Below are 14579 nucleotides of genomic sequence, written 5' to 3'. Positions count from 1 at the left end.
TCCATTGGTTCTCTGTCACGATGCTTCTGTTACAGGACAGTTAACAGGTCAATTCAAATGGACACAGGTCAGCCTCCAACAGCCTTTTGTCTCCTTTTTCCTGCTGCATGCAAATCTAAGCTGCTAATATTACATAGTACATTTTAGAGTTTTAACTCTCTACAGTCCATAAGTTGCGGACGCGATCTTCTTACCGATGACACTGGAAAGCTGTTGAGACAGAGTAGATCAGTACAACACCAAACATGGTCTGCTTATCATGTACTAAACCTTAGATACCAAATAGTCTTTATTTCACAACATTAGTAATAAATGAATAAACCTTGAATATTACACTTTTATGTAAGTGTGCAGTGTGTAAGTATGAGGGATTTGGGAAAGGACGCTAGTTTAGAGTTTACCAAGGTACTTGTTTTGCAGGGTTGATCCCTTTGTATGTTTTGCAGGGTTGATCCCTTTGTATGTTTTAGTGACTGTCTGTATTTATGTAGTGGGGACTTTTAACTTGGGGCAGTTGCATACGCATGAAACTAATAAACCGCGTTTGTAGGCGGGGTATTATGCATTCGCTAATGTGCGTATGGTGTTAACAGCGCAACTGTGCGTATTTAATGTGTATATGGGGTATGATGAGATATGCAATCGCACAATGCTAATAATAGCATCGCCGTATGTACTTAAATGTGAGTTTCGCAAAATGGCGCTGGGCGGCCATTCGCAAAATGGCGTCGTGCAGATCTCATTTTTAAGATGGAGTCTTGTCACCATTCACAAGATGGCGTCGCTCTGATCCAATTTTTAACTGATCCTGTCTCAGGAAATTATCTGGCTTCGACACCTGTCATACGCCATTGACCTCACCGCATGTCCCTGGTGCACACATGAAACGTGAAAGTGTTTCCTATAGTATATGTAGATAAATATGTTTGTAAATTAAAATAATATAGAGAATATTTTAATTTGTGCTCTCTTGCTAAATCTATCTTTGGTTATCGGAAACAATAAAAAGTTTCAAATCTTACCACCTGTATGGACTGTTTGCAGGCATAGTAGGAGATGTATAAAGACTTGGAGAGAGATAAAGTGCAGAAGTTGCCCAAAGCAACCAAACAGCTTCTAACTCTTCTAATTCTCATTTGATTGGTTTCTTTGGGCAACCACTCCACTTTATCACTCTCTCTAATGCTGGGTACACATTAGACAATGTGTACCCATCGCAGCATCGCCGCGACGTGTTGTGCTGCATTTTCCTGCATCACATCGTTAGCGACATCCCCCCTGATGTCACTAAAGACCCACGCAAGAGCGCTTATCATGGGTACACACTAGACGATGTACCTGATATGTCACTCTGATCCGCGGGAGTGTGTACCCAGCATTAGACTTGATACATCCTTCCCACAGTGAGACTCCCCTTAGGTTACCTGTTTTCCTATGACTTTAAATCTCCAGACCCATAAACGCTAGCTTCCCAATTTTGTGTTGGCAACAAGACCATCAGATTGAAGGGCAGAGCTGTCCAGAGCAAATTTAATGTCTGTCTGGTTGCACTGTGACCTGGGTCAAATGGAAGAGTCTAATGCTGTTATGGTTATTATGTATTACATTTATTTTTCACAATTTTCATACAAAATTAAAAGAAATTAGAATTAGTTAATACAGTATATGACTTTTCCCTGGGTAATTTCACTTTAAAAGGTAATAAACTCTTTCTTAGATGGGCATCATATGTCTTTTTGGCCTGATGTCTACTTTGTGTATGTTCATTTTCAAAAATATATTTACTTGTACGGTATGCACCCTATACTTTATATCTAACATTTTTGCTATGACGTATTGTTTCCCACTATTTATGTGTGTTCAAGAATTTTTCAATAAATTTTACTTGCAAAAAAAAAGGTAATAAACTCAAACAAAACAGCTTTGAAATTTAATAGTATGGTGCTATAGCACATTTGCTTAAATAACTTTGGTCTTCTGTGAACTGAAATAGGTTGAAAGTACAACTCTTCATAATTTCATTGAATTATGGTGCATACACACGATCAGATTTTTTCTTCAGATATGGACGATAACGATTTAAAAATCGTTCAGTCGTTCATATCTGATGAAAAATCGTTCATATCTGACATGCCTGAACGATGGACGATCAACGATGCGCGTTCCCGTTTGTCAGATAATGATATCTGACATCTGATGGGTTTGCAGTCAGACTTGGACGATTCCATTCATTTTAATGCAGTTAAAAATCGTTCAATCGTTCAAATCGTTCAAAACTTTGGTCAAATCGTCCAAATCGTTCAAATCGTTTAATCGTTCAGTCGTTCATCTGACAAATCTGACAAGTCTGACAAATCTGACCGTGTGTACGCTCCATTAGAGTAACACAAACAAGCCCCTCTTCCCCAGTGTGGCAGTTGTCAATTCAGTGAGAAATTCAAGTGTATCATGAGTGGATTGCTAAACTATTTAAGAGGGCAGCTTAAAGTGGCATAAGTGTTCTAGATCTACTGTGTAGACCAGTGGTTTCAAAACTGTGTATCAGAGGTGGTTTAAGAGAGGAGAGGGCCCGTGTGCAGGCTCTGAGTCTACAGAGAGGTAAGTAACATTATGGGTGCAGGGTCTGCGGTGCCGGGCCCGCCTGCACCCAGGGGCCTGTGTTTCCTGCACACCCTCCACCCATTATAGATACTCCCCTGATTTCAGTATATCTTATTTGCATGGCACACAGAGTAATATATTCCCACCTGAGGTAGCTTTCAGTGCCAGTGTACTAGACATAGGAGAAAAATAAAGTAAAATGACAAAAGTAATTATATACTGTATGATTATGTAGTTATATTGCAGATTGTGATTTGGAGATTACATACCAATGTTGATAGACAAGAACAAATCCAGCAGTTTCCCATATTTTTCTGTGTCCTTGGATGAATGTGAGATGTCATGACTCATTTCATATGATTTTATTTCCTAGGTGAATTGTAAAGGCACATTTTTCCTTTAAAACGTTTTTTTTGTTAAGTTAAGGGAAATGAGGTGGACCTGGATGGTGAAAGTAATATCATAAAAACAGTTTAAAAGGTTTCTTTCTTTTAAAGGGCTATAATGGCACCACATTCTGCAATAGCCAGGCTATGACATTGAAATCAATTTAATAATCCTCTTGCCAAAGCAAGAGAGGACTATGCACACCTTCTTTGTTTGAATCAAAAACAACAAAGAGTTGACAAATACACCTTGTTAATCTAAATACAATTTGTTAATCTCATGCTTCTTAGGGTTTTATAAATATGATTCTTAATTGAAGAGGAATTATTACAGTGCAAACCATTGACATTATAACCGAGTTAAGTAAACAAATCACAGCAAGCATTATAATGCATGCCGGACCACTAACACTCACTAAGGTGCTTCAGTGTGTCCTCTAAGCAGTGAAATGTTTTTAATCCACTGGCATATGTGCAACTTTATAGCTGGGCACCCTGGGAGATGCAGGAGTCCCAGGTGGGAGGTGTGTGTGTTACTACTTTTAGGGGAAATTGGGTTGATGGGTGAGACTGGTCTACTCTCTTGAGAGTCTGGGACAGCTGCCTGAAATTCGGGAGTCTCACAGACTTTATGGGAGAGTAGACAGCACAGCAGAAAAAGGCACATTGCAAGGCAGACTTTGGTATTACATTATACACTGCTGATCTGTGCTTAGGTACAGCAGAGGCTCTTTCCTTGCTCAGCATGTGTGTTAAATTTGTTTTCCTTTCATTGGTAAAACAATGAGAAGATAGTGGGCCTGATTCAGAGGTAGACGCTAAGGCAGCTACGGCTGCGTCTTTTTGTGGAGTCGCAGTGGCGATAATATGCAAATGCTAAGTTCAGTATTCTCCTTGCGTACTAGTGTGCGGCAGAATGTGTAAGCCTTGAGATTGCCACTTTCAATACTCGTGTACTTTGAAACCCCGTTGATCGTCCTGATCACTCCACCATCAACTCATCATCGTGTTCACCATTGACACTTACACTAGCCTTTGGCGTCTAAACATGGCCTCAAGTGGCTGCGGGTCTGCGCCTGAGAAGGCAGCCACCCTCACTGACAGCCCCACGACATTCCCATTACACATCCAGGTGACAGATTTTTTTTGCGTTCAATTCAGGCCAGCTCCCTGTCATCACCTGGGAACGTCCATGATTTTGCGTCACCATTTCTAAAGCCAGCAGCCCTGTATGCAACAGCGCAATTGTGTGTACAAATAGGGTTTTCAGGATATTTTGCGCATGCGCAAACATTGGCATAACGCTCAACTGCGCAAATATTGGCATAGCGTGCACTTCTGAGTCAGGCTCATTGGGGTCTATTTATTAAGCCTTGGATGGAGATAAAGTGAACATAGATAAAGTACCAGCCAACCAGCTCCTAACTGTCATTTTTCAAATACAGCCTGTGACATGGAAGTACGGAGCTGATTGGCTGGTACTTCATATCCGTTCAGTTTAACTTCATCCAAGGCTTAGTAAATACACCCCAGTGTCACTACAGTATATTCTCCTGTATGATATTGCTGGTAAAACTACAGAACGTTTACTTAGCGAATAAGGCACGGATTAGGGCACTTTTGTCAGTTTACAGAATCCAATTATGTAAATTTGGTCCTGGGAAATATACTAGAAAAAGTTAGAAAAGAAAAACAAAATGCACTAATATACAGTACAAGCCTAATAGCCTTCAAAACCCCACACCAACCCTGCAATAAGCATTTGCCAGAATAAACAAAACCTAATGACATATGTACATTTTTAAGTGCAACAGTAATTATTTACAGCAGTGTAGCAAGTGGACAATTTCGCCCCCACAAGGTTATAGAGTAGGCACTGTTTTCTTAGCAGTACACTAGAATTCTTACTGAGCATTGATTTCAATATTGTTTGACATTCTTCAATTCAAATTCTGAAGGCATAGTATTTTATAAGATGCTGAAAGCTCCCAGAGAATAAACTCCATATATTAAATCCCTGCACTGGGCAATCAAACTAAAAACTGTTTATTTACAAAGATATCATTAATTAAAATAAGAGCTACGTGGCAAAGCTTAAAGACGTTAGGGGAGTGCAGATGTTAAATAACGGTAAGTGAATTTTTGTTTCTATGGTACTGTAGTCTGAAACCGTCACAGTGACATAAGCATGGCTCCTACCACAAGAAACTCCATTTTATTTTACATACAGTAGTGGCAGGGCCGGATTAAACCCTGTGGAGGCCCCTAGGCAGTCGAAATCTCTGGGCCCCCCTCACAAATTATCTCCTAATACGCTTTTAAAGTATTTTTGCTATAGAGTCTTTAATGAAAAGTTTTAATTTCTTTGAGTTGATTCATTTTTTCTATCTTTTGGAAACAATTTAAGAAAGCTTGATTGTAATTTTCTCTCAAAATCAAATCAATAGGATTTTGATCTGTTGTTGCGAGGCCCCTAAAAGGCGCTGGGACCATAAGCCAGTTCCTACTCTGCCTATTTGGTAATCTGGCACTGCATACTGGTACAGTATAAACTTGTTACATAACAGTTTAAAGCATTTTATAGAGCTTTTTATAATGAGTACAAAAGCCTAAGGCTTTTAGTAGATAAATACAGTAGACACAACACTATTACAAAAAAGACGATCAAACAATGCAACCATAATTTTCCATCTTTAAATGGAAGCGGCTAAGGAGAAAAGGTTCATCATGAACTCTTTTGCCTTTCCATAAACTACAAACTAGCTGTAGCTTTGTTTATTACAAGGAGTCTAGAAGAGTTGTGTTATAGGTACATTTTACAGTATAAAATGTCAGAAACTGAGACTTTGTAATTAAGTTAATCCATATCTAGCATGGCTGATACCAATGCTTTGCTCTTAGATGAACTATCTATGATTATAACCAGATTGATTTTCATGTTGTATCAAATAATATATTAGGCTGTTTTTATTTGTTTTAGGGGGGGTGGGGTTGTCGTTGTACTGAATGCATAATTTCATATACAGATGTGTCAACATACATGTCTTCTACGTGCGCTTTAAGTCATGTTACAAATAACGTGTGAGCGCTGTGTGACTGTAGCGCTGAGTGTCTTTTCATGCAACTTATTCCCTTGAAATGCGTCTTACACGCACATCGACTGCGGGTGTATCTGCATGCGAAACGCTACATTACATTGTCATAGCTGTGTGTCGCTTGAATTTGTTTGTGGAACCAGAGTGGGGTAGATGTCTGAGATGTCTATGTTAGAAGTAGGAGATGTGTATGCAAAGCTGGCAGGCCTGAGGAGACCTCTTGACATGTAGTTAGTTGCTTCCCTGACCGGGAATAGAACCCGGGTCTCGGCTGAGAGATGCCGGATCGTACCCACTAGACCACCAGGGACGTCAGTGTTGTTAATGGTATGATGTTATGTAACAGAGGAGAGTGTAGCAATAGATTAACCAGGCTGAACTGGGTTGTTACTTGATAATATTATGACTCTTCTTACTTGGTTATGTAGTCCAGGACACTTGAGTGGCAGATCTTGGCAGAAGGATTTACCAGGCTTGAACTAGTTTCTCTCTATAGTCTGGGAGCACTCTAATGATGACAGTACCGGATACAGCCCGAACACCGGAATGGATGATAGCTGTGGATTAGTCTGGAACGGAAACAGGGAAGCAGGAACGGCAATATACCTGATGCTTTGCACAGACGTAGCACAGATACAGCACACTGGATCAAGCTGGGATTACCTGTGCAACTCGAGATGCTGATAATATTGGAGTGAAATAGCATGGAGAGTTAGTGCAGCAAACAACAACAGAACTGCACCAGCAGATAACAAAATGACTGTCAACGAAGCACAGTTGCACTTCACTCAGTAAGGAATGAGCTAGACATTGTACTGGCAATGACTGAGAGCCAGCAGCTGGAATATATACCCGGAGTTAGCCAGAAATGGATGAGCCGCATCAGATGGTGTAGGCTGGCTCAGACTGGCTAGAGATTGGCTGGATCGGTCAGGTGATTGCGACATCAGTACTCTGGGGCTGGCTTGATGTGAGCTGCAGCCTAGCAGGCCGGAAACTGTGGATCCTGCATCTCACTGAGAACACAGGGTACGCACGGACCAAGTTCAGGGAGTTTAAAGATAAATGGCTTGATGCTGAGTTGGACGTTTGGTGCTGCTACCCTAAGGTGCGAGGCCAAAATGTGGCACACTTGATACCCCAGTGGAACCCTTCTTCGGCTTGTAAGGTGCCTGGAATGGCACCGTGCTGACTGGAGTGGAGCTTAACAGCACGTCTTTAGGACCAGTTAGCTGTCCGCTCCAAATCCAGCCTCCTCTTCATGTTGTCATAATATCACATGTTTTGGCAGCGAGGTTCAGTGGGGGCCGGCACAGGGAGGTGAGGTGTCCCATTACAGGGAGGTGAGGTGTCCCATTACAGCTCTGCACATGGCCAAAGAAACTGTACACATATGCAGATTTGCTGGAATCTCACACTTGTGCCAGCTTGTGACTTGAGAGCAGGGACAGGGTGAGGTAAGGAACAGTGTAGCATAAACCAAATACAGTAAGGCGTAAGCAAGTCATTGCAAACAGATGCAGTCCTACACAGGGACTAATATACACCTGAATATACACAGGGCCGTAACTAGGGTGGTGCGACATGTGCCATGGCACAGGGCACCGCAGGGCAGGCGGCGCTACTCGGACCTGTCAATTTTCTGTTTATAATCATTATTACCTGAAGCTTCCTTTTTTTTTTATTCACGGCATCTCCTGGCTGCCTCTATCTCCTCCCTGGCCGACTGCCCCTATATCTGGCCACCTCACCAAGCACCTTCAGTAACATTCTCTTTTATTTAACATACATATTTTAAAATACTGTCATACCCAGGACTCAAACCTATCACCTCACATGGCAGTCAGACACTTTACACATGGAACTATCTGCCCAACAATTTCTGATGGCAGCCCTGAACACAGCCACTGATTCCCGACCTAAGTGTTACCAGCACAGCCTGAGTACCCTTGCCGGTGACTTCAGCTGCCGGCGCAGGGTACATACATGGACCTCCCTGGCGCTGATATTTGCTGCATATACACTACAAGTTGCACTAATTCTATACCTTCAATCGGTGATCTACACTGCCGTCTTCAGACAAATCCTGCTGCAGGTGCAGCTTCACCAGGGCTCTGCTACATCTAGAGATGGTGAGTTATGCTGCATAATTATTGTGTATCATCACTGCAGCCATTGGGTTTACACTGTGTTTGGCAGTGACACTTGGATAACAGAGGTACACCCCCATTCATCATCGTACAGGACAAATCATATTTGCTATGCCCCTTCCCCATGAGGCCACACCCTTTGTCAGGTGCATGTTTTATGTTCCTATTTGAAAAATAGGGAGGGTACCAATGCTCTTTCTGGCCCAGGACACCAAAAAGTCTAGTGATGGTTCTGAACAGAGCCGTAACTAGACTTTTTGGTGCCCTGTGCCAGAAAGAGCATTGGTGCCCCCCTCATTTTTCAAAGGGACATAATGCACCCAAAAAAGGGCCATGGCTTCATGGGGAAGGACCAGGGAAGAGATAGGAGAGGCCAGGAGATGCTGGGAATGAAATAAGAGGAAGCTACAAGCAAGATTGATAATAAACAGAAATTTGACAGGCCCAAACAGCGCCCCCTGACCTGTGGTGCCCTATGCGATGGCACTGGCCGCACTACCCTAGCTACGGCCCTGGCTCTGAATATTCACCAGCTGTATCATTTGCCGTTGCCTGATGTAGATACGTGTTGAGCTACTAGCTACTGTACCTACTTTAGATTGGCTGACTGCAGATTCACATAAACTTTCTTCACTCCTTACTTTTCAGAAAATGCATGTAGCCATAGGGATCATTGTGCCTTATAACCAATTCAGGGAAATGATAATAATGATCCCATTTGAATATATATATCTGTTTTTTCTTTTATATAACAGCTTCATAATGGGGGTAAGGTGCAATCAGGGAGATCGCTAGACTTTTCAGGGAGTCAGGGAGATTGCTACTACTTCAGGGAGTCTCCCTGACAATCAGGGAGAGTTGGCAAGTACGAGTTTGATGTAAACCTGACACTGGTACAGACCTGAATGCAATTTGGTATTTTTGCCACTTTGCATATAGTATACACACAATTACAGTTTTGTTGTGATAACATTTTATATATGAGATTTTTTTAGACCATTGCTTTTAATTCAGCATCCACCCCTAAGTTCACATTTAGTAAATAATGTATATTAAGTAATGTATCACTTTATATACACACGGCATACATGTATTCATAGTTTAAGTAATTTTTATTAATTTGTATATTTGGTATCAACAAGTAAACTACCATGAAAATTCTATTATTAGAAAGCTACACATTTGTGCCAGCTTTATAATCATAATTGTCTATGTTTATTGCTGAATTTTGAAACACAATAAAGATATCTTGAAACTGTTTCTTTCCACGATTCATTAATTATTGGAGGGTGTTGGGAATAGGAAAAGTACACATCTGTAAATAATGTGTTCCAGTGGAGTTTTTTTCCAGTTTGTTTCCCAAAATTAACTGTTTTATATTTCAACGAACAGATGTGGATAGCCAAACAAAGAGTAAACAAATGATGATAGTTCTACTATTAGCACAGTTCGTCTTACTTTGTAAGAGGCCTTCTGAAGGAGCAATGCTATACTGTGCTGACCTTTCCCATCAACCTGCTTTGCTTCTTCCAGTTTGGCTCTCAGTGATTACTGATTGCACATTTTCAAATGCAAATTTTGACTAGTCATGTCACGCATGTGCAGTGGACCTGAAAGCTCAAACTTGTGCTTTCAGGTCCACTCATTACAAAAAAAAATAAAGAATAAAAAAAGTGTATTTAAAATTAAGGGCCTGATTCAGAGCCGGACGCTCTGACCAGAGCACTCGCTCTGAATCAGGGCCCTCCTCCATGACAATGGAGCGGCCTCCTGGCCGCTCGCATAGCTGTGGGTGACCACCCACAGCATATGCAAGCGGCCAAAAAGACCATCGGACTTGCGACGGAGACCCTGCGGTAGGGTCTCCCTGCCACAAGCCCTGGAGTGATTTTGGCTCTATCAGAGCCAAAATCACTCCCACTGACATCACTAGTGATGTCAGTGGGGCCGGCTTCAGACGGTAGGCGTTCCCATGGGAGCGCCTCCGTCTGGCCGCCACGCCCCCGGCACGCCCACCAAAGGGGGCATGCTGTCAATCAACATCGACAGCACGCCCCCTTTGGTGCGAGACCCGGAGCGATGGAAAGCCCGTCGCTCCCCGGGTCTCGCGCATGCGCACGACGGAGCTCCCTCCGTCGTGCGCATGCGCAGTGGGGAACATCGACCCGCTTGCGAGCGTACTGCCGCTCGCGAGTGGGTCTGAATGACCCCCTAAGTGCAGACAGGGAAAATATGCTTTATTCAAATAGCCTTTTTTCTTTTTGCTATATGGTGCGAGACGAGTGGCCAGCGCAGCATAGTCACATTGTAACCACATACAAAGCTACTTGCAGTGTACCAGGGATGCTAGGTTGTTACTTTTGTCGCAATGGAATTGGTATTATATATGTACAAAGTCACAATTAAACATAACTAAAGGTAGCAGGAGGAATATCTGCGGCTGCTCATATCGGAACCTTTTTTTACACAGAATTGCAGCTTAGTCACACACAGAAGTACCACAAGCCCCAGTGTTCAGTGTATACTTGCAATGTACTTTTGTTGCTTGTCATTTTGGTGGTGTGAAAAAAATGCTAATTTTAAGAAAAAAGGCACTTGACATAGCTAAGTTGAAAGGTCCATAGTGTACCATCTGTATGACTGCATAGCTGGCTTGGTGGTCAATTTGGGAACATTTACTGTCCTATATTTAACTCCATCTAGCTCATTTACCTTATGCCAGCAGGCCATTACAATTCAATGGACTTCTTCCCACTTTAAATACATGAACATCAATCTTATTAAAAATCCAATGACTATTTATATTACTAAAAAGCAAATACAAGGTAACCTATGTATATATGAGGCGCAAAGTGAACACAATTAAAATATGGTTAATTAACAGCTGTAATGCAGCTACCACTTAAAGTGGTGGGAATACTTATATAGCTATACAAAACTAGTAAAATGCAGAACAAGGGAGCGCATAAAGAATAAAACAAATTTTGTTTAATATAACATGAAAAAAATCACTAATAGATAATGAAACAATAAAAGAAATAGAAACAATGTCTGTAGACAATAAATGTCACTGATTGGTCTCAAGTTTCCGGCATAGAATTTACCCTTAGATAGTGAGATGTTCCAATTAGTATTGTATTGTAGCAAAAGTGCCAAATAGTTCACATGCTCACTCTCCAAGGACTTAGGACCTCATTCAGAGTCGGTCGTACGCCACCGATGTCCGCTAAACTGCGCATGCGTAAAGTTCGCAATGCGCGTGCGCAAACTAGCTACTACGATCAGAAATTTCTCTCTCCTTGAACACAGCCAGGTCGGTAGTTTGAGTGACAGAATGAGGTGTTTGGTGATGGTAACAGGGGAAGGTGCTTGAAAACGGGGGAGTGGAGATCCGAACGCAGGCGTGCCTAATTATACTAACAGCGTTTTATGGGAGTGCATACGGATTATGGGAGTGCATAATTAACAAAGTAGCGTCATGGCACATGTGACATGGGAGGTTTTTACACTGACATGATCGTAGAGCTTAAGAGAGGGTATGGTCAACTTTAAGCTCTACGACCAGTTCCGATGGTTCCCGATGGTCTCGATTAATCCTTATATGCCCGGAGATGACGTGCAATGCGTACGAGAAGGGGGCGTATTTTTTTGTCTTCCGACCGCTTCCTCCCCTTGGTTGGCCAACTACGATCCGAACTTAGGGACGCAACTTGCGAGGGAATCATTTGCATATCCGGCCCCTTTTTCCGTACGACCGTGCGGCCGCTTCGACCGACCATGAATGAGGTCCTAAGTCTCTAGAGCATGTTTGCCTACCCTCCCGCATTCCGCGGGAGCCTCCTGCTATAAGCTGGGAGCTCCCGCTATCCTGAAAAGACTCTGAATGAGGTCCTTAGCTAGGTTAGATACTGTACATGGCAAATTAAAATATGGCTCCTGTTGAAAATCTTTGTTTAAAATTCTGGATGCATATTTCTACTCAAATAAACACTGAAAGCACAAATTAGGGAAATTAGGCTACTTACTATACTTCTGTGAAAACCACATGCTTACACACACTTGTGTAATGGATATTCAATGTGAATTGCTATGGGCCTGGGGGCTACGTAGGCCCCCAGAAACTTTACGTATTTATATAATATGAAATTTATTTTAGATGTTTCTTTAAACACTCCTGCCTACAGCTGAGATCTCCTCTGCAGGGAATTTGAGCATCCCATCTGGCACATTATAGGGGGTGGTATGCACTGTATACAATATACATAGTATAATAATTATTAAAAAAAAATAAAAAAATTATACACCCACCATAAATATGTATATCCAAAAGATTGCCTCCTATAGCCCCATCCCACACAGCCCATCCCTACCTATAAACTAACAAATACACAAAAAGAGAAAAAAAAACGCACACCCAAAGCAAACCTCCCCATAAGCCCCTACCCTGTATAACCTAACCCAACCTAGGCATACCTGGATTCACCCTTAAATACCCTAACTAAAACTAACTAAGAACCCATACCCCCAACCCTAATGAAAGAATATAAAAAAACACATAATCGACAGGGGCAACTAACAAAAAATGACCAAAAACATGGCTGGCCCAACTCTCCCGATCAGACATCAGACATATACAGATACAGAAATAAAATAAAAATAAAACAAGATATTTAAAATCATAACAGTGTAAAAAAAAATAAAAAGGAGGCAAGGTGATAGACAACCTTGGATCGAACCTGGAGCATCAAAGTGGGTAATTGATCTTGAACTTGAGGGGAAAGGACGTCAGAGTCAGGGATCAGGGGCTCATCCAAATGATGATGAAGGAAGAGATCCATTTGCAACTCTCCAATCCTGTCCACAAGTCTCTGGGTAGAGTCCATAATAGCCTGAAGGATCAACTGAAGAGGAGCCATGATGGTAACTCATGATCGTAACCAGAGTCCGGGATAAATAGTAACTGGAAAGGCACCAGGTACACAGCTACACCAGGTAACAGCCAGAGGATATCAGGAGCAAGTATAGATCACTTAACTGGAAAATAGCCACCCGTACCTGAAGGTGTCCTCAGGATGTTGAAACCATCAGAAAGTCACAGCAGGTGCAGCAGATATACAAAGGCACCGCAAAAGTACAGTAGGTAAGTCAACAAGAGAGGAAGACTGCAGCCCAGGAGCATCAGAGCAGCAGGAAGACCAGTGCAGCACTCAAAATGAAGTCCGGCGTCAAGATGGCGGCGGCTAGCACACAACACACCCCAAACACCGGGACCTGCAGGTGGGAGCCAAAGAGGAGATGGACCACAGGATCACTCTCGAGACACCGCGGGATACAGTCCACTATCCTGAGGTGACTCACAGGTAAGGGCACGCAGAAATCAGTCGCGTGAGCCAGAGAAGAAAGCAGGAAAACCAGAGGAGGGAGGCAGATGACTCGGCCACACAGACAAGGGTGAAATAGCCAGGAGGAATCACACAAACAGCCCACAACAGATCTCCAGAAGAGCAGGAGTAAATGCTCCACTGATAGAAGCACACCAATGGAGGAACTGCCAGTAAAACAGGATAAATATCAGGATATCCACGGGAGAGCTGGTAAAATGCTGCCTACACCATGCTACTCCAGGCCACGCCCCCAATATGATGAACTTTAGTATACAATTAACTAGATTCAACTGTACAGTGGGAGGAAATTCCTGTACAGTTAACTATATAATAAGAAGGACTACTGATTTAAATTCGGTCATTTTGTATAGCATTTTTGCACATGCATGCTCATTGGGTTTTACGCATTGTAGCTGCCATCATCACCTGCTAGCCGCTTACCTGTGGTGCAAGTTAGGACAGATGTGCACCTACCCGGCCAATAACACTCTAATGGTAACTGAGGTGAAGATGAAGGGCTCACGTAGGAGGATTGAATGTAAAGGTAAATGGAAGAGAAACAGAGGGGGAGCAAGTCGAAATGCAGGAGACAAAGACACTGAAGGCAGGACAGAAGGAAACTGAGGAGCAAGGAGTGCAACAAGGGGCTGGAGTTTAAACGACTGAGGAGCAACTAGTGGCAGGACAGAAGGAGACTTAGGGGGCAGACAGGACAGAGAGCAAATAGACCGGAAAAAAAAACCTGGCAACAAAGGTTACACCCGCTAGTGACAAGTATTTTTTGAAAGATAGAGGCTGGGTTCAATTAGCCAGGGTGCTTACAGTGGGCTTGTAGCTCTGGTCTTTAATGCCCATAGCTTTTAAATTACCATTACGGTAAGCCCTGCGGCTGATGCACGGTAAACCATAGATTCCAGGTTAAGTGCGGGAAGGGCAGAAGGCCCTACTGACCATGGATTTCTG

At 42.5% G+C, this 14579-nt stretch overlaps 1 protein-coding gene across 3 annotated transcripts in view; it reads left to right on the top strand.

Moving 5' to 3' along the window:
- The window catches only part of BMPR1B (bone morphogenetic protein receptor type 1B), a 519259-nt gene that overhangs the window by 78376 nt on the left and 426304 nt on the right, over nucleotides 1-14579 (top strand). The window contains exon 1 of one of the 3 annotated variants that reach the window (XM_088464465.1): nucleotides 5511-5527. The exons of the other annotated variants lie outside the window; for them this stretch is intronic. The gene's annotated coding sequence lies outside the window, so the exon portion shown is untranslated. Of the gene's footprint in view, nucleotides 1-5510; nucleotides 5528-14579 lie in introns of those variants that run through there. 3 annotated transcript variants of the gene reach the window in all.

Source organism: Taudactylus pleione, unplaced genomic scaffold (genome assembly GCF_031769625.1).
Source record: "Taudactylus pleione unplaced genomic scaffold, aTauple2 ptg000055l, whole genome shotgun sequence".
NCBI classification, from domain to species: Eukaryota; Metazoa; Chordata; class Amphibia; order Anura; family Myobatrachidae; genus Taudactylus; species Taudactylus pleione.
Note: the sequence above shows the minus strand (reverse complement) of the source record. Positions and strands in the feature narration are given on the sequence as shown.